We start from the raw sequence: 21,386 nt of genomic DNA on the forward strand, positions 1-21,386 counted from the left end.
AGAGAGGATAGGTAATACGATATAATAGTAAAAACCAACCTGAAACTGACGGTTTAAGATGTTTTTGACTAACCCACCTTGTATCTGAAGGAATACAATACCTTATAATCCTATTACGAGGATATTTTGAATGGTTACAGACGTGTTACACCAGTGTCGTAGAGTATATGATTGAAACATTTTTTTGAACTAAATAAATATATTTTTTAAATTGTACTTATGTAAATTGTATTTTTTAATAAAACTTCTTTATTTTATTCAAAAATAAAAAGTTTCTTGCCATTTGTAAAAGATACATTTATTTAATTAAGGGGAAAGGCGCCAAATGTCGCCTGGCATAATTTCCAATGTGTTTTAAATGTATCCATTATTTTCGAATCCGTAGAAAACTAATAAATATTTTTGAAAAATTTAAACGCAGAATGAAAGATTACATTATTACTGAGGGCAGAAAGTCCCTGAAAACTTCTACAATGTTTATTTTAATATGTTATGTAACAGGGGTGAAAATAAAAGAGAAAATATAGTATAATTTTTAATTGAAAATATTGCATGCAAAAGAAACTTTTTATTTATTGTAATAAATATTTCATTCTGCCTTTAAATTTTTCAAAAATGCTGTTTAGTTTTCTCAGGATTTGAAAAAAAAATGGATACATTTAAAACACATTGAACATTTTGACAGGCGACATTTTGCGCCTTTCCCCTTTAATAACTTACGATGACAACTATTATTACTTACCTTATATAATTACGATTAGAAAACTATTCAAATTCAAAATAAATAGGATCAACTTCGGAATCCGAGTCATCTTGAGGGTTAATAATTAACGGTTATGTCTCTACGGTCGCATCAATTATGTTATCAAGATCCCACATTTTTTGTTCTTCTTCTATTACATGCCTTATTGCATCTTTCCAGTTTTGTTCTGTAATATGTTGTAAAGACTCGTATAACAATTCACGTACAGCTTGTATTTTATATAACGTATTTTTTCTAGCCACATAACTTTTCATTTGTGTCCAAATGAGTTCAATTGGATTTATTTCGCAGTGGTAGGGTGGAAGTCTAAGGACTGTAATGTCTCGCCTTTCCGCCATTTTGCCAACTACGTATTCCTTGAACTTAGATTTGTGTTGCCGGGCAATTTTTAGAAGTTCTGCTTTTACCATACTATAATTGAATTTGGTGGTATGTGTTCAATCATCTGCTCAAAATACTCTTCGAAAACATCAGCTGTCATCTCCTCGTGGTAGTCTTTTGTGCTTTTGAACTGAAATTCCAACAAACCATGCTTAACAAATCCTTTTTCACTGCCAATGTGAGAAATTATTAATCTACTGCCTTTACCAGAAGGTGGGGAGATACCAGTAGACCAACCTTCCATAAAGGCTTGCCTGGAGCTTAATATATTTTTATCTGACCAAATTTTTTTTAGAGTATGACCTGAGTTTACCCCCGTTTCATCCTGGTAGAAGATGGGCCTTCCTTCAGCCCGGAATTTTCGTATGGATCTTAGATAATTTTTTCTCCAACATATTATCTCCTCCCGGTCAATCAAAAGTGATTTTCGGTCTGATTTCTCCCACCGGAAATTTAATTCTTTTAAAACTTGCCACAATTTAGTTAGTCCGATATGAGGCAAATCCGGGTCTTCTCTAACTTCTTGTAAAATTTTGTTTAGGTTTGGTATTTCTTTTTTGAAAAAAAAAATCCATGAATTTTCCTTCGAATACCATTTTTGGCAAATTCATCAATTTCAATAGGCTTTTTCCCTCTCTTTAAGTGTTCGTTTGTGTTTGGGTTAGCTATACCGTGTTTTTTTCTTTCTGATAGGAACCTATATATATATATATATATATATATATATATATATATATATATATATATAACTATATATATATATATATATATATATATATATATATATATATATATATATATATATATATATATATATATATATATATATATATATATATATATATAGTTGACTCTCCTACGCCAGTCATGTTGGCACAACTTTCGACTATGTTGCGAACAATGTTTGTGGGATTCTGAGAAACCAGAGCATTGTGAACATTCAGGACAATAGTCTTCTCTCTTGGTGAATAGACAGACTTACTGACTGTACGCAACAGTACCTGAACATGCGATCAAAAACGTACTAAACAAAAAAATTGTTTTCGTTCGTAATAACTTCACCCTTTTAAGTTAAGTTTCGAATATAGACTGAACAAACGAGGCACGTGGCCAAAGCATACCCATTATATTATTAAAAATCTGGAAAATTCCATCCTAATTATCTTGCAACGAATAGTACCTTCGGATATGAATTCCAGGTTTTCTAGTAAAGTGATTAAACGCGAAGATTAGTATTGAAAAATATCCAAAGAGATAAGGTATTCTTATTTACAAAATTGTTAATGGTTAAATTCTTATTTTTATTAATATAATATAATTACATAACATTAGCCGTGAAATTTTTCATTGTTTTTTTGCTAAATATATTAGTATTAAAATATTATTAATATTATATATATATATATATATATATATATATATATATATATAACAGTATTAAAAAATATTATATTATTATTTAATGAATAAACACCTCAGGAACGCCTATGGTTTACGACCGTTTTATGAGTTTAGGCACATTTCGTGCTCTCATTAATTTATGAACGGAGAATAAGTCAAGAAAAGTAAAATTAATTTTAGTAGTAAAGCGAAAGTAAATTTTGCAAAATAAATATTTATTTTAAATTATTTAAACAAATTACTCGGTTAAATAAACAATTCACCAATTAACTAATTACATTTTTATAATTGATGCAACACGGCACTCCAAAATAAAAAATACGTGAATTTTCGTTAATTAGAACCGGGATATTACGACTTTTATGAATTTGAAGTTATGAATTCAGTTTTTGAAATACTAAAATCGAGGGTGCAAGTCGCTTCGCTTTAAAACCCATTATATTAAAGCCTTTAATGCCCTTGTTTATTATATATTGTTATCACCAAATTTATCAAAAGCAGTTGTTAGTTACCTGTTTTAAAGAGTGTCTTGGAAAAATCTTAATTTCCCTAGTCTATTAATCCCGTATAAATATAATATTTAACTTATACATGCCACAAGAAAACAGTTGCAGAGCCTCAAAGTGTTCTGAAACATTACAAATTTCATCCCTACAAAATACACTTGGTACAGGAAATAAATGAGATGATCCACACAGGCGACTACAGATTTGTGAGATTATGACTGAGAAAATAAACAGATACTCAGATGATTTGTTTTTCGAATAAGATGGCACATCTTCGCATTATATTATAAACGTAAGCCTATACCTGAATGAACGGTTTATTGGGCAATGGATTGGATGAAGAGGTCATGTATGAGGAACAAGATGCTCGATTAAATTCACCTGGACTTCCTCCTATGGTACTGCAGTACGGTCGCGTTAATCCGAACGGAATCGGGGAAATGGGTTGTTCTGATGATCGCATCTTTCGGATTACCTATGATTTTTTTATTGGGAGAAGAAAAATTGCAAAAACACAATGAAAATAACTGAAAATGCTTTATGTATATTAATAAAATATTATATTATACAAATATATGTATACAATATATTTAATAAATACATATTATCTATATAAATTTCAATGGGGATCAGTAAAAAAATCTGTAATTTTGCCTGTCTCGACGTGCCTATCAAACGGTCCGTCTCTTATACGCCTCAGCATCATGATCTCCTCGCTGCTGTTGAGGTTGTCTTCTACCCAACTGATGACCGTGTTCAGGGCTTTAACAGCTTTTGCAACAGAAATTTTTGAAGCAGGTGGTTCATCATCGACATTCCCCTCTTCGGTTTCGTCATTTTCAATGGCCCTTACAATTTCTTCATCCATGAGCATTTCTTGGGTGTCAATTTCTTTGTCACAGCCATCTGATCCCCATTCTCTAAGAGCTCAGATTTAGTAATTATTGTCGTGTTGTCTTCAGCCAGCTGAGCGACAAGGGACTTTAAAATGCTGTCTTTTTCGTTGGATGAAGAGTCGTCAACATAACAGTCGTCACTAAGTTTGGGCTCAAGTTTTTCCAAGAAAGTTGAATCAAACGTTGTGAAATGGATGACCAACAATTTACTAAATTGAAAATAACATCCTTGAGATTAACTTTCTTCAAAGCTACTACCAGATCCGTTCCACTTTGCTCGTCAGCAAGAATGTTAGAGAGTAAAGCTTTTCAATAGCGCAGTTTTGTGTTCTGGATGACATTCTGGTCCATTGTTTGAATCATAGCTGTCGTGTTGGGTGATAAGATGATGGCAGCAATTTTACCATCTTCAGTACAAAGTTCATCAACGGATGGATAACCAGTTGTCCAGCAGAAAAACTGCCTGACGACGAACATCAGGGACGAATTCAGTTTTGAACCAATCCATGAACCCCTTATCACCCATGCACTTTTTTGCCCTCGATACCATACGGGAAGATCAACAGATTTTACTGCACGAGGCTTGTTAGCCGTCCTCACAATAAGCAAACGAAGTTTGTGAGTCCTTGAAGCCTTTGCACAAGGCATAAATGTGATTATTTCTTTCATAATTTTTCGAACAGGAGCGTTCTTTTTCTTGAGATGACACCAATGTTTGGTCTGGTAACATGCGCCAAAATAACCAACTGTCATCTGCATTGTAAATTTGCTCAGGTGTCAAATTGTTTTTAGTCACAAGTTCTTCAAATGCAGTTGGGAATGGTTCGACGCCGTCGGCATTACTCGAAAGTTTCTCACTAGTATTTTGAGATGTCCAACTCCATGACGTCGTTTGAAGTTGTCCAACCAACCCTTACGTGCGCTAAAAGGTTGGTGATTTGGTGACATTTCACGATGGAAATGACTGGCTTTTTCACACAACATTTTATCACTCACCGGAACAGACTTTCTCCGCTGTTGTAGGAACCACATGAACAACGCACTTTCTACCTTCGGTTGATGGTTTTCCTCTTCCCTGGACCGCTTTCCGTTTCGCTGACGAACTTTTTTGATCTTTTCTTTGTTCTTCATAATTAATGTTCGTAATGGTAGATTTGCCAATACCGAACTGTTTTGATATGAAACTGTAGGTAGTTCCTTGCTGTATCAACTTGAGAATTTTGGTCTTTTGTTCGATAGTTCGATAGTCAAAGTTACGTGTTTACGTAGAGCCTTAGTGATACGAGAGCACTAACAGAACTAAATATGTAGGTGGACAAGAAAAGTAAAAATCGATGTTCGTCATGTTGATTCATGTCGATTCAATCGTGAGGGAGGCAGGGGGAGTCGCGCGAGCCCGTTCGGACTACCGCGTCGTGCGGACGACCTTGGGTTCGGATTAACGCGACCGTACTGTATTTAAAAAACAAAATCTATTTCCTCATTGGAATAACTAAGACGAATAATAGTACATGAATGTAGTCTAGTAACCCCAGAAATGCTTCAAATCGAACAGCGGCTTTATAATAATTGTATGAACGTTGGTGGATATCATTTTAAACATTTAATTAAATAATTGTATAATAATAATGGTACAAATTTCATCTTAACGTAGTTTTTGATGTGACGATAAAACTTTGAAATTTACACTAGCAAAACATAATGAGTTACGTTTAGTTTATGGGTGCTTGAATTCTCCAGCGAAATACTTGTTTAATGATGTGCCACACATCGTTAATTCCCTATTTGAAATTTAAAGATTTGTGGTCTATATAGAGATCTATATCGTTAGAAGATTCCCTTTGGAATAAAACTCAAAAAAATCTTAGGGAAATCCCAAGAATTCTCTTAAATATCAGGGTGGACTCTTTTGAGGAGCCCAGCCTTTATTTAATCTAAGCGTAGAATGAAAATACATGTAAAACATATAAGAAGCAAGTGTTTCAGCAGAAATAGATATTCAACTTAAATAGTAGGGGTGTAGAGTTGTGTTATAGAGGTAGCACCTTTTATCGGAACGACCACATCGAGCGTCATAGGCGGGAGATGGTTCTTGATAACTGGTCCTCATAAGACAGCTAACTCTCACCTATGGCTCTACGTGCCACACCCCGGGCAACTGCATTGGTCTGCAGGCTAAACTAAGTGAGGGTAGCCAGATATGGCGAAAATTTTACCGAGCGATTGCCGGTATAAGCGATCTCCCATTTGCTGACCAACGGCTTCGGGCGGATGAGTTGGTAAGTGGTAGGGATCAAATTAGCACGCAGCGTCTGACCCAGAGTGGGCGGCTGCCAATAGCGTCTGTGTCCAGAGGATCGGCTAAAATACAAACCAGAGAAGGCAACGGGAAACCACTCTGGTATATATTTCCCAAGAAAACTACAATGAAAGCACAAACAGAAATGGCCCCTAGTCCCCGGCAGATCTTAGATGATCAAGGGGTGCGAAGAATCCCCGGAGGAATAGCCTAAATATTTTAAATACAAACTTTAAGATTGCAACATGGAACGTTAGAAGTCTGTTCGAATCAGGAAAACTAGCAAATGCATGCCACGAAATGAAACGTTTAGGGTTGCAGATATTGGGTTTGAGTGAAGTTAGATGGCCAGGTTCAGGTAAAGTTAAAACCATGAACAAAACTTTCTATTACTCGGGTAATAATGATCCGGTTCATCGTAACGGGGTTGGAGTAATTTTAGAAGACAAATATAACAATGCCGTCACAAACTTTGTGCCATTTTCGGACCGATGTCTTCTTATTCAACTATCCGGAAAGCCATTAAATATTAACATCATTCAAACTTATGCCCCTACGGCCGATAAACCCATAGAAGAGCTAGAAGCGGGGTATGATGACGTAGAAAAACTTATAAAGATGACCAAAAAACGAGACCCAACATTTATCTTAGGTGACTTTAATGCTAAGTTAGGTAGAGGAAAAGTTTCTGGATTGATCGGAGACTTCGGACTTGGAGCAAGGAACGACAGGGGAGAGAGAATGAAAGAATTCTGCCAACAACACAACATGGTAGCGACAAATACATGGTTTAAATTACACCCTCGCAGATTGTACACTTGGACTTCACCACAATACAATGAAAACAGAGTAATCCGTAACCAAATAGATTACATATTGGTCAACAAAAGAGATCACAATGCAATCATCAGTGCAAAAACATATCCTGGAACTGACATAAATTCCGATCATAATCCTGTTGTTGCAAAAGTTCGCGCAAGATGGAAACTAATAAAGAAACAAAAACCTCAACACCAATTATTAGACATCAAATTATTGAAAAACGACACCATACATCAGACAGTAAATAAAGAATTAAACAAAAATTTAGGAAATATCGACCACAATAGAATTAGCGAGTACGATGACATAAACGTTCTGTGGAAAACTATTAAAGAACAAATGAACAATGTAACAGAAAAACATCTAAAAGTAACACCTAGAAATAACAAACAGGAATGGATGACAGAAGAGATTTTACAATTAAGGAACAAACGAAGAGAATCTAAAGGAAAAAATGACAAGGACGGAGAATACAAAAGACTAAATAGAATAATTCGAAAAAAAATAACCGAAGCAAAAGAGAAATGGCTGGAAACAAAATGCGTGGAAATAGAAGAACTATAACAAAGGCACGATTTTTTAAATTTACATAAAAAGGTAAAAGAGTTTACATCGACTACCAAGAGAACGACTTTTCACACCATGCTGAACACGGATGGCAAACTGCTAGAATCAACGGACAAACTGAAAGAATGGGAAAACTATATTAAAATTCTTTGTCACGACATACGAGAAGAACCAAGATTGGAAAATAACAACGAAGGGTCAACAATTCTGAAATCTGAAATCATAAATGCAATTAATCATCTTAAAACAAATAAAAGCCCAGGTCCAGACGGAATATACCCAGAAACGTTAAAATTAATCAGCGAAGGAAATATCGAAATATTTGTCCTTTTATTCAATCGCATTTATGATACAGGTAAAATACCCCAAGATTGGCTGGAGTCAATATTCATCCCACTACCAAAAAAGCCAAACCCACAACACTGCAATGAGTTCCGTCTGATAAGCCTTATGAGTCATGCAGTAAAAGTCCTACTAAAAATCGTACATAATCGTATCTATAGAAAGTGCGAAACAATCATCGGAGACGATCAGTTTGAATTCAGAGCTGGCATGGGAACGAGAGAAGCCCTGTTCAGTTTACTAGTTCTCACCCAAAAATGCTACGACCAACAGAAAGATATATTTATATGCTTTATAGACTTCGAAAAAGCATTTGATAGAGTAAGACACGACCTACTATTAGAACGTTTGCAAGAAGTAGGTTTAGATGGAAAAGACATCAAATTCTTAAAAAACTTGTACTGGAACCAAAACGCCAGAGTTAGGATCGAAGGTTCCACATCCGCAGAAGTAGAAATTAGGAGAGGAGTTAGACAAGGATGTGTTCTGTCGCCTGCCTGTCTGCTGTTTAATCTTTACTTCGAGTTTCTATTTAAAGAAGCATTGGAGGATTCCAAGGATGGAGTCAAGGTGAATGGCGTAAATATCAACAGTATCAGATACGCCGATGATACAGTGTTAATTGCGGATTCCGACTTAGGTCTACAACGACTCATCGACAAGACCAACTCGACCTGTAAGCAAATTGGTATGAAAATAAACATTAAAAAAACCAAAGTGATGTCAATCCGAAAAAACCAAAACGTACCTCAACCTTGCACAATAAATGGGCACATTTTAGAACAGGTCAATAGATTTAAGTACCTGGGATGTTGGATCGATAGCAGCCTAAATCCTGATCTAGAAATAGGATCGAGAATAGAACAGGCCAGAAAATCTTTCGAAAAAATAAAAAAACTGCTTTGTGATTCTCGAATAAAACTCGAAATTCGACTACGTTCATCAAAATGCTACGTCTGGTCGACTCTTCTATATGCAGTTGAAACGTGGACCCTTAAAACATCAACCGTAAATAAATTGGAGGCCTTTGAAATGTGGATCTACCGGAGAATACTCAAAATTTCATGGACATCGCATACCTCAAACGAAGAAGTACTGCATAGAATAGGCAAGGAAAAAAAATTTTTTAACACAGTAAAAGTTAGAAAAACATCATACCTAGGCCACATACTGAGAAATAATAAGTACTAATATGCCCAACTTATGGTGAAAGGAAAAATCGAGGGAAAGAGAAGCCTAGGAAGGAAAAGACTATCGTGGCTCAGAAACATCCGACAATGGACAGGGCTAAATTTTGAACAGCTAATAGAACAGCTGAAGATAGAGAAGAGTTTAAAATTGTAGTAGCCAACCTCCATTGCGGAGAGGGCACTTTAAGAAGAAGAACTGAATGTTTTTTACTTTCTGCTATTGAATGTTTTTTTCGCAATTACTGCTTATACTAATGGTAGCAAAGAAAACTATTTCTAGAAATGCTTTCTATATGTTTTTTTTAACTGGTATATATTTTATGCATGTATGCAATGTATTTTATGTGTCTAATAGGAACAAATAAACTGTGTGTAGTGCATTACTATGATAGTTGTTACTTTTCTTCTTAAGCATAGATGGATAGATGGAAATTATTGGGTCGAGTTTTTATAACAATAGAACGATATACAAGACAAATGGATTAGATTCTACAGAACAATATTAATCAAAATTCTCTGACAGTATATATAATTGATCGGGTCGTAAATGGATCGAGTTAGTAGTGACAAGAATTTTAAATATTATTTGTTAAATATCAGTTTATTTTTTCTCGTCGACATGAAACGTCGTTGTATATTCTATATAATTATTATATTTTTTTCTCCAGTTGATTTTCTTAGGGATAATGCCCAGGAGTGCATTAATAGTGTACTACTTGCTTCTGATATTTCAGATGAAGTTATTTATGTAGTCAACGTAAATTTGACATTTCAAGTACCAGTCATATACTATAATACCAAGCATAATTTTACAAGGATTCTTTGTAATAAACCAACAACATTTATTATGGCAGGTAATGTTTATGAGACTTTAGAAAATCTTTACAATCAAACACTGCTTAACAGTCGAGCGGTATTTATAATTTTAGTCGCCGAAATAAGTCCAAAGATTTACAAAATACTAGACGATTACAATATATATAAAGTACTTGTTATTATTAAGAGTACGATGCAAATGTTTGTGTACCAAACTAGTAAAAAAGGTAACTATCAAATGATGCCTTTAACTCTTACCTGCTCAGCACTAAAAATAAACGATTTGACAACTGGAACTACAGAGATCAGCACACTGAAAACAATGTATAGTTTCTTACCGCCTGGAATAGTGAACCAGAAAAACGGTGTATACATAGAAATAGTAAACACAATTATGTTAAACATGAACGTTACTATGGATTTCATCAAAGCAGAAAGTTATGATGCTTTTTTCGTGCCTAGCCAATTCAAAACGGATAAATGTGATTTTTTTATTTCTCCAATCTCTGAACATATGATTCAAACTAACGTTCTTTTGGATAAAACTAGTACGGTTAATATAGACCTGCCAGTTTTCGTTGTACCTCGGATTTTGAAGCCCAAAAATAGATGGAATATATTCTATGAAGAATTTTCGTTGGTGGTATGGTTGTGCTTTTTTGCTGTAGCATTCGCGTTGTATTTGTTGTTTATGTACTTTTATAAACGAGTAGAAATTAACCAAAATGTTGATATGTATATTGCTATGATCAGCATCCTATTTGAGGGTTGTACTAATTTACACATAAAAAGCGTGGGCTTAAGAGCATTGCTGGTCAATTATTTGATATTTTGCTTAATATTAACAACAGTATACAAGTCGAGAATGTTCGACATTATGATTAGAGATATTCCTTCTGAAATTTTTGAGCACAGTCAAGATATTTGGAAATATCCCAATTTTAGAATGTGTTTACCGTCTGCTGCAGTTTTTTACATTTTCAATGCATCAGTTTATCCTCCTTATAGAGAACTGACCAAAAATAATCGATCGTTTGTAGATAAAGGGAAGAACTGCTTGGAAAAAGTAGCTAAAGACAAAAACAAAGTCACGTATCTTTTGTTGAGTCATACAGAATATTATGTTCCTGATTTTTACCTGGATGAGGATGGCAAATCGCTAGTCAATATTTTTGAACTCGATCAAATGTCTGCTTTCTTATGTCTTTGTTTTAGGGAAGGGCATCCTCTTTTTCCGGCATTTAACAGTAAATTAACACGACTAAAGGCATCAGGAATTATTAACCACATTATTCTTAAATCTTCTAGTAAATATAGGAAAGCTGAGGCGTTGGCAAATGCCAAAGATCTTCTCCAATACAACGCCTTAAATGTGGATCATTTGGGGAGTACTTTTCTTATATATTTGTTTGGAATTATGTTCAGTGTGATTGTGTTTTGCTTAGAATATTTTCGTGTTATTTAAGAAAAATAAAAATTTTTGCTAGAGAAAAAAGAAAAAAGGTTTTTTCCTAGTACTTTCGCACTAAAAATGTATTATTGATTAGTCAAAGCTATTTGAAGTTCAATGTCGATAAAATTATATAACTGTAGTGTGCCCATAAAGTTTTATTAAATTACTCATGTGATGTCAGAAAATATTCTCGAGTGAATAAAAAATGAATAAAAAATAATGAGTTTTTCTTTTAATTAGAAATTACTTACATTTTATAAATTTCTAAACTCGGAACTAAGAAGGAGTAGAATGCGAGGACAGTGAAGGTGAGTCAACACCAGTCCAACCTCTTATGTTTTTCAATCACGAATGTTTTCATATCTTCCCAGTCTTCTATTTTTCCTTCGCTAATTATCTTTAAAAAGTTTTGGTATACTGTTTCTTATAACGTGGCCAAGGTATGAAGTTTTTCCATTTTTTATGTTAAAAAAGCGTAGAAGAGAGAGTTGATGCATGGAAGAAATATGTCGAAGTAACTTTTGCAGATGAATGGCAGAATACCATTGAATACACGGAATACCGAACAAAATCTCTGATTACCGTCGAAGAAGTCACGTCAATTGTTAGAAAAACTAAAGACGACAAAGCTGTTGGACTTGACAAATTTTGTGCAGAATTCCTAAAACTTACGGATGAACAGAGAATAAAATGGATAACAGCTATATTTAGCAAAATATATGTTACACTTCAGAATAATTAGCCTAACGAGCCACTTACTTTAAACGTTTTTAATAAAAGTGATATACAGCAAAAAATATATAAAATGGGAAGGACAAGACAGTGTCATGAACACAATTTGGATTCCACGATGCCTTAGGAACACGAGAGGCTCTATTCGCTGTACGGTGTGCTTATGCAGAGGTGCAGCGATGTTTTTGCAGACAGCTGAGCTGGTTTACAAACAATAATTTTGCGCTTATCAGATACATATCAGTAGAAAATGTGGATTGGACCTCAATACCAAAAAGAAAACAAAGTATATGGTAAGCGCGAAATATTAAATACACGGCTTTTGGTTAACCAACATGCCAACCAACACCCACTGTACTAAAATAAAATAACGCATAGGGAAAGCACCATCAGCGTTCATTAAGATGAAGTCTCTTTTCAAAAGTCATGATTTACCACTTGGTACAAAAATCTCCATTATCTGATATATGTTATTATATGAAACTTTCTGAAGTTTCTTTACGAAAGCTCGGGGCCTTCGAGATGTATTACAGACGCATCTTAAGAATTTCATGGGTGAATTGTGTGACTAATGTTGAGGTCTTACGCAAATTATAATGTCTTGGCCATTTTATGAGAAATAAACAGAAATCTGGCTTATTGCGGCTCATTCTTCATGACAAGATATTTGGTACTAGAATATCAGCAAGAGAAATAATATCTTGGCTTCAAAACCTAAGAAAGTGGTGCAATAGCTCTACAACCGGACTATTTCGAATACTTATCCGTCGCTTATCTCTCTCTCTGAAGCATATCCCATACATGGGATGGGATTAAGATCTGGCAATTGTTCTGGCCACGGTAAAAGTGTAATATCCCCATTATGAAGCCAATCTCTTACTATTGCTGCAGTATGTGGTCTTACATTATTCTGCATGTAACGCAAATCAGGACCTGCAGCAGTTGCAAGGACAACAGGTTCTAAGAGAAGTTCAGTATATTGATATTCATTCAAAGTGCCTTTCAGAAAAACCGGAACAGTTCGATGATGAAATATTCCAGCCCACATGTAGGCCCCTATATGGACGAACACCCTGTACATGCCTGAGTCTCTCTTGTTGAGCAGATCCTTTCAAATTTCTCACTCTTCTTTTATAAGGAGGTAGAAGAAACAAAACCTAGCTTCATCTGTAAAAAACACAGGACTCCATTCTTGTCCCAATATACATGATATTTTGCACAACTTAATATGAGTCCATGATTTCTATGACATGGGAACCCTTAGTGGACGTCTGGCGTGCAGGCCAGCCTCATGTAATCTATTCCTCAAAGTTTCGTCACATACATTAATGTTGTAAGTACTTTCTAAGACCCCACATAGTTGTCGTTTATAGTAGTGGCACTTCGACGACCTCCATGTCTTTCATCTACGTTACAATCGCGAAATCATGCTCCGCGACACGTCAAAATGACGTTTAACATCAGCTTGTGAAAGACCAGCCTGAATCATTTTTACATCCGTACCACTCTCTCAAGTTGCGCAGCCATGACATTCTATGCCTCCCTATGCTTCTCTTTCCTTGGATCTTTCCCTGCATAATCAGTTGGAGCAAGGTGTATTTCTCTTCACGTGTAATATGTCCGAGCTATTCAAATTTTCTTGTTTTAATTGTATTTAAAATTTCTATTTCTTTATTCATCCTTCTCAGAACCTCTTTGTTTGTGACTTGTTCTGTCCACAATATTTTCAGAATTCTTCTATACACCCACAGCTCTAATGATTCTAGTTTTTTCATTGATATCGCATTCAAGGTCCAAGATTCCATTCCATAAAATAAAGTCGAAAAAACATAGTACCTCGCCAACCTAACTCTTAGTTCCAATTTTAAATCTCTTGTACGTAGCACTCTTCTGATTTTGTTAAAATTTGCTCTAGCCTTTTCTATTCTGATTTTGATCTCCTGAATGTAATCATTTGTGGAGTTAATCATTATTCCCAGATATGCATATTTGTCCACTTGTTCGACGTTGGTTCCGTTTATTAGAAGGTTCTCATTTCTTTGAGTTTTCCATGTTCTCATAAATTTCGTCTTCTTGACATTCATTCTTAGACCATACTCTTTTCCATACTCCGCTATTCTGGTCACCAGTCTCTGAAGATGTTCAATATTTTTGACTAAGATCACAGTGTCGTCCGCATATCTAATGTTGTTAATGAGAACTGCATTTACCTTTATTCCAGCTGTTTCACCCTCAAGAGCGTTTTTCAGGATCTCTTCGGAGTAGAAATTAAAAAGAATTGGCGAAAATACGCATCCCTATTTCACTCCACATGTAATTTCAATTTCTTCTGATAGCTGTTCGTTAACACGTACTTTTGCTCGCTGTTTATAGTATAAATTTGATATGATCCTGAGGTCGTTGTAGTCAATCTTCTTTGATTTCAGGACATTCATTAATAGTTTATGTCGTACTTTATCGAATGCTTTATTATAGTCAATAAAACATGTGTATATATCTTGATTGACCTAGACCTTTGCGAAAACCAAATTGTGTATCATTAACGTCTATGTCCAGTTTGTGATATATTTGGTTATGGATGCCTTTTCTGATGATGGATGACGACATTCTAATGGAGATATTAATAAATATTGGAATAAACACCCGTGATCTAAAAATGTTTAGCAATCTTTACTGGAATTAAAACATCGTCTATCGGTACAGAGGTAGGAGAATTCGATGATATCAAAATCAAGCGTGGGGTCCTACAGGGATGTGTACTATCACCCCTGCTATTGAAAATATCATCATGATCATTGGCTTCACAACCCATGGTGGGTCTTGGCCTGCTCAAGGATAAGTCTCTCAACAAGAAATAGAAGATATTGAAATCGGAAGTCGAAGTAACAGAGAATGCATCAATAACATCAGATATGCGGACGACACGGTGGTATTCGCTGAAAATTACGAAACTCTCCAGTAGTTAATGAATATGATCACAGAAATAAGTTAAATATGAGCTTCCACTCACTAAACATTAAGAAAACAAAATATATATGATGATGGAACAGCAATTTGGACGAATCAGTGTGAACGATCAACGAATAGAAAGAGTTAAAACATACACCTACCTTAGTACGAATGTCAACGAAAATTGTGACCATTCTCTAGAAATTATATGTAGGATAGAGAAAGTAAGATTTGCATTTCAAAAAATGGCTCAGCTATTTAAATGTCATGATTTATCAATACCCATAAAAATCAGGTTACTAGTATGTTGTATATATACTAATGTACGGAGTTTAATCGTGGACTCTTACAGACTCTACCTGAAAGAAAATTGAGACTTTCGAAATGTGACTTTACTATCGAATCCTGAAGATATCTTACATTTTATCCACTATATATACTAATTAGGACGTTTTATTAGGAATACAACAAAAAAGAGCTGTTAACCACAATAAAAACAGCTAAAATCGAATACCCCAGTCACATTAGGAGAAACAGCGAAAGATTGTATTGCTGCAACAGTTGCATTGCTGCAACTAATTTTACAGGAAAAAGTAGAAGGAAAACGAGGATCAAAAAGGCGAAGGATTTCCTGGCTAAAAAATCTACGTGGTTTAACACAACAACCACAAATCTTTTCAGAGCAGCGCAGCGTGCAAAGTACAGATTGCCATGATTGTCGCCAACACCCGAAATAAATAGGCACTACAGAATAAGACCATTATACATCTGTCTTTGATTAATTTTTGATGATGAATCATTTGTTCCATCTTTATTCTGATTAGGAAATGAATTTGAAACTGTCGTCCTGTAGCTATGACTACCTTTTGTAGACTTCATGTTCTTGATGTCTACTAGTATATTATCCATTTGATTTATTGTTTGACCAATCGAAGGCACCCAAGTTTTTGCTTCTCTACTTCTAAATTTTTTGTTTGTCCATTTCTTCCTTGGACAGTATACTTATGTCCTTAGTAGTTGTGTTTAAACTCTTCTTTATCTTATTCTCCCCGTATTGTACCAAATATTTAGTATTGGCCTATTTTGTTTTTAGTGACTCACAGCTTTCTATTCCTTTTAAGGCATTCGTGATTAAGACATGAATAAGATTTAATTAAAATTAATATGCAATTCTTAAAACAGATTGTGAATCTTCGTATGAACCCATAAACTCGATGTAAACTCAAACACACCGGAAATTTAACAATTGTATTGCATTTATTGTATAATTGGCAATAAAGAAGCGATTACTGAATGGTTGTCAGTCTGTGAGTAGTTTCGGCATTCAAAAGTTCAAGGTATAAATTCTGAATTCGGTTTAAATGCGATAAAACATGTTTACTATCTGATGTATGTATCATTTTAATTATTTATTTAGTTAGTCGCGTATACAATAGCCTTTACAACACAACTATTTGGTCATTTCCTAATGATTTAAAAGTTCTCGGTTTAGTTTTATATTAGGTAGAGTAATGTATAAATATCAATATTGATATCGGTCTGTGATAGAATTTTGATACTATTGTTACATATATTTCGTTAATTTCCAACTTCGGTATTTTTTAAATACTCTTTCTCTTCCTCCCTCTTTTTATCATTTTCTCCTATATCTATTATTTGGTCTGTCCATTTTATCTTCAGTCTTTTTCTTGTACCATCTCTCTTTTGGTCCATTCTATTGATATTGTGTCAATACTAATTTAGTTTCCTTTTTCGAATTTTGTATACTACTGGTTCTTGATGCTTATCTTGATGGTTGATCTTGATTTTTATATTTTATATTCTTATAGGTTTATATAAAATTTTTATTACTTTAGTAGTCTACTACTACTGAACTGGACTACTAAGATAACAATAGTAGAAAACCTCTGATTTTTTTTATATGCATTGATTTGCTTGACATTCTGACAGTGGTTAAAAAATATCTCAAAGATTAAAATTTAACCTATCCCAATACGTGTTGCTTTTTCTCGGGGAGTGGAAAAAGTTTATAAAAAGAACGGAAGAACTATTTACGGAATTTTTCAAAAATCCGTTAGAATACAAAAAATAGCTTTTTTATTTCTATAAACTAAAAATTAAACGAAATATGATTGTTTAAAGGTTGTATTCGCATACTTTTAGCACCATCTTCAAGCCCTTTTGGCGCAACTCTTTTTAAAATAAATTTTTGCAGTTATTCAGAAAAAATCGATTAAAAACCTGCTTTTTTGAGGTGTAATTTGTAAACTTTAAGTCACGAATAACTCCAAAAATATTGACGAAAAAACTTTAAAACACTTCTTTGTTTTACAATTTACCATTCTAGCGATCACCATGATTTTTTCTTAATTAACTTTTTCCACCAATGAGTTGGGGTGGTAACCATCCTCAGGGGAATAGCACATATTGGCATAGGGTAGATTTTAATCTTTGAGCTATTTTCTACCTACTGTTAAAGATATAAAAAGAATTCTGAGCAGAAAACCGTCATATCCTGGTCTAATATATATTTCTATATACCGATGATTAAAAAAATGCAATACCAAGGAAAAATATTTTTTTAAATATTTATTTATGGAAGTAAACATTATAATATTCTTAATATTTCATAACATTATAAACAAATTTGAAACCCTATATATGTATGTGCGTGTATAAGTGTGTATATGTGCGCATATGTATATAGTATCCGTATATTTAATATAGTAGCAAACAGTATTTATGTATTATATATCGTGGCTGAATGGATAAAGTAATCTAAAGCCAATTAAAAAAAATTGCAACGTAATTTTCAAATTGTTAAACGTCGAAAAATTAATAATGAGTGAGCTCCTAATTGGTTTCTATACACTCAGTTACTCTATGGAGCATTGATCGAATTAAGTGGTCTATATCATATTGCGGAATACTCATCCAGATTCTTCTTATGGCGTGCCACAGGTCGTCTAAGTTTACTGGAAGACATGGCAGACCTACCATACCTCACACATGTTCAATGAGTGACAAATCAGCTTATCTTGATAACCACTCCTATACTTCTACACCAAATCTCTATACCAAATTCTTCTTTACTCTTCTATACTCTTCCAAATTCTCTTATGCGCCTATTAGAGCCACCCAAATAAAACTTAAATTCATCACTGAAGCAGACAAATTCCATTGGCCACTCCCGTTTTGCCGAGCTCTGCACCATTCTCAGCGTCGAGCCTTATGCTTTGGTGTCAAAGGTAACAGCAAAAATGAACGCAAACTCTCACTCCTATCCCAAGTAATCTTTAGTTCATTGTTCTTCTTGAGACTAAACTATCTATAGCTGCAACTAAATCATCTCTTACTTGATGTCCACTGTCCCGTCTATTTCTGAGAGAAGTCTAAGATGGCGCACATCACAGCCTTGCACTTGCAATATTCTAGAACGTCCAGATACGACGCCGATAAGTCTCATTATTGGACCACCTCCTCCAAACTCTTAACACAGCGTACTTTTTCGAAGTCGCTTAAATGACGATATTGCAGACGACCGCGAACTCTCGGCATTTTAAATTTTTGGGTAAATCAAAAACAATCCAAAATGACTAAAAATTACAAATAAACTGAAGTTAAATACACAGAAATAAACTCTTTTATCTTTTTTGTTTTTGCAAAAAAAAGCAATAATCTTCAGTTAACAAAAAGATAGCAAGGTAAAACCTTTATTTCATCTATATTTTTAGATAAGACTTATACAAAGTGTTGCATTTTTGGCCATCAGTATATTTTTATCTTTTATATTCAACCTTGTTATTTGGCTAAATTTTGGTTTTTCAGCTACTTGCTTTATATGCCTTTAGTGTGTTGTTCATCTGTGTTTCCCTTGCATCTATTAAGGTTGGTATGGATATTGTGTTGTACCCACCAATTTTCTTTCTCTGTTTATTTCTTTTTTCTAATTCTGCAGAAATTTAAATAGCGAATACTAATGCGCCCACATTCGTACAGAACCAATTAGAACAAGTGCTGCAAGGTATTTAAGCAGAGCACACAGCGACCTAGTTTGTCTTTGTTTTTGTGTATTCTTCTTTCATTTATCAAGTTTAAAATTTCTTTCGTTATACAGTTTTTATTTTTCCCTTTTACGTTTACTCTAGTCATCAGAGATAAAAATGCCACTAAATCTCTAAAACTTATACGAATAAGCTGAATTTTGCTGAGAATGTCAATTTTGGAAGCCCAAATAAGATGCAAAAAAGTTTACCACCCCTATAGGACAAAAACATGAGAAACACATGGGAAAAACGGACAAAATCGATTTAAAAAATATATTATTATGTACTCTGCAGAACAAAATGTTTAGAATAAAAAATGTAGCTGAGATAATTTTGAACAAAAAAATTAAAATGCGTTTTAAAGAGACCGAGTACAGCTTTCATTTAAATTGTATATATTTATATTATATATATTTTTGTATTTTGCCGGAAATGAAGTCAGTTCCTTGTATACCGTAGGCCCTAGATATAGCAGACTACCCTGTTATACTCCCAAAGCCGCGACAGCGGTATAAAACGGGAGACTATTATATTATACATTATAATATTCTTAATATTTGATAACATTATAAACAAATTTGCAACCCTATATATGTTTGTGCGTGTATAAGTGTGTATATGTGCGCATATGTATACAGTATCCGTATATTTAATATAGTAGCAAACAGTATTTATGTATTATATATCGTGGCTGAATGGATCAAGTAATCCAAAGCCAATTAAAAAAAATTGCAACGTAATTTTCAAATTGTTAAACGTCGAAAAATTAATAATGAGCGAGCTCCTAATTGGTTTTCTATACAGTTACTCTATGGAGCATTGATCGAATTAACTGGTCTATATCATATTGCGGAATACTCATCCAGATTCTTCTTATGGCATGGCTCAGGTCGTCTAAGTTTACTGGAAGACATGACAATCAATTTAGGTTTAGACCTACCATATCTCACACATGTTCGATGAGTGACAAACCGGCTTATCTTGATGACCACTCCTATACTTCTATACCAAATCTCTATACCAAATTCTTGTATGAACTCCATGGTTTCACGAAAAATATCAGGTCTTGCGTTATCCTGTTGAAAGATGGTATTTGGAATGGTTTGTAAGTAAGGACGTAAAACCGGTTGCAGTACTTCACCAAAATATCGACGAGCTGTCAGAGTATCGTTAGTAAGAACTAGAGATGATTTGCTTTCCAAACAAATAGCACCCTATACCATAATGCTTGATTGTCTTGCTGTATGACGTTTAATAACCAAGTCTATAAAACGTCTCTCACCTCGAAAACGTCTTACCCTTATGCGCCCATTAGAGCCACCCAAATAAAACTTAGATTCATCACTGAAGCAGACAAATTACATTGGCCATTCCCGTTTTGCCGAGCTCTGCACCATTCTCAGCGTCGAGCCTTATGCTGTGGTATGAAAGGTAACAGCAAAAATGAACGCAAACTCTCGCTCCTATTGCAAGTAATCTTTAGTTCATTCTTCTTTTTGACACTAAACTATCTATAGCTGCAACTAAATTATTTCTTACTTAATGTCCACTGTCCCGTCTATTTCTGAGATAAGTCTAAGATGTCGCACATCACGGCCTTGCAATAATCTAGAACGTCCAGATACGACGCCGATAAGTCTCATTATTGGACCACCTCCTCCAAACTCTTAACACAGTTGATGGATTAGCTTCAATTCTTCGTGAAATTTCTCGTAAACCAAACCCAGCCTCTTTCATGCCTACAATGCGTACTTTTTCGAAGTCGCTTAAATGACGACATTGCAGACGACCGCAAACTCTTGGCATTTTAAACTTTTGGCTAAATCAAAAACAATCCAAAATGACTAAAAATTACAAATAAACTAAAGTTAAATACACAGAAATAAACTCTTTTATCTTTTTTGTTTTTGCGAAAAAAAAAAAAGAAATAATCTTCAGTTAACAAAAATATAGCAAGGTAAAAGCTTTATTTCATCTATATTTTTAGATAAGACTTATACAAAGTGTTGCATTTTTTAGCAGTATACTTTTGATTTTTCTGCTACTTGCTTTATATGCCTTTAGTGTGTTGTTCATCTGTGTTTCACTTGCATCTATTAACGTTGGTATGGATATTGTGTTGTACCCTCCAATTTTCTTTCTCTGTTTATTTCTTTTTTCTAATTCTGCAGAAATTTAAATAGCGAATACTACCGCGCCCACATTCGTACAGAACCAATTACA

General features: G+C 34.3%; 1 protein-coding gene across 7 annotated transcripts in view; it reads left to right on the forward strand.

The window, feature by feature from the left end:
- Window positions 1-21,386, forward strand: part of ZnT77C (Zinc transporter 77C) — a 102,537-nt gene that overhangs the window by 31,335 nt on the left and 49,816 nt on the right. The window contains exon 1 of one of the 7 annotated variants that reach the window (XM_072520415.1): window positions 16,449-16,506. The exons of the other annotated variants lie outside the window; for them this stretch is intronic. The gene's annotated coding sequence lies outside the window, so the exon portion shown is untranslated. Of the gene's footprint in view, window positions 1-16,448; window positions 16,507-21,386 lie in introns of those variants that run through there. 7 annotated transcript variants of the gene reach the window in all.

This window comes from Diabrotica undecimpunctata, chromosome 1 (assembly GCF_040954645.1).
Source record: "Diabrotica undecimpunctata isolate CICGRU chromosome 1, icDiaUnde3, whole genome shotgun sequence".
Taxonomy (NCBI): Eukaryota; Metazoa; Arthropoda; class Insecta; order Coleoptera; family Chrysomelidae; genus Diabrotica; species Diabrotica undecimpunctata.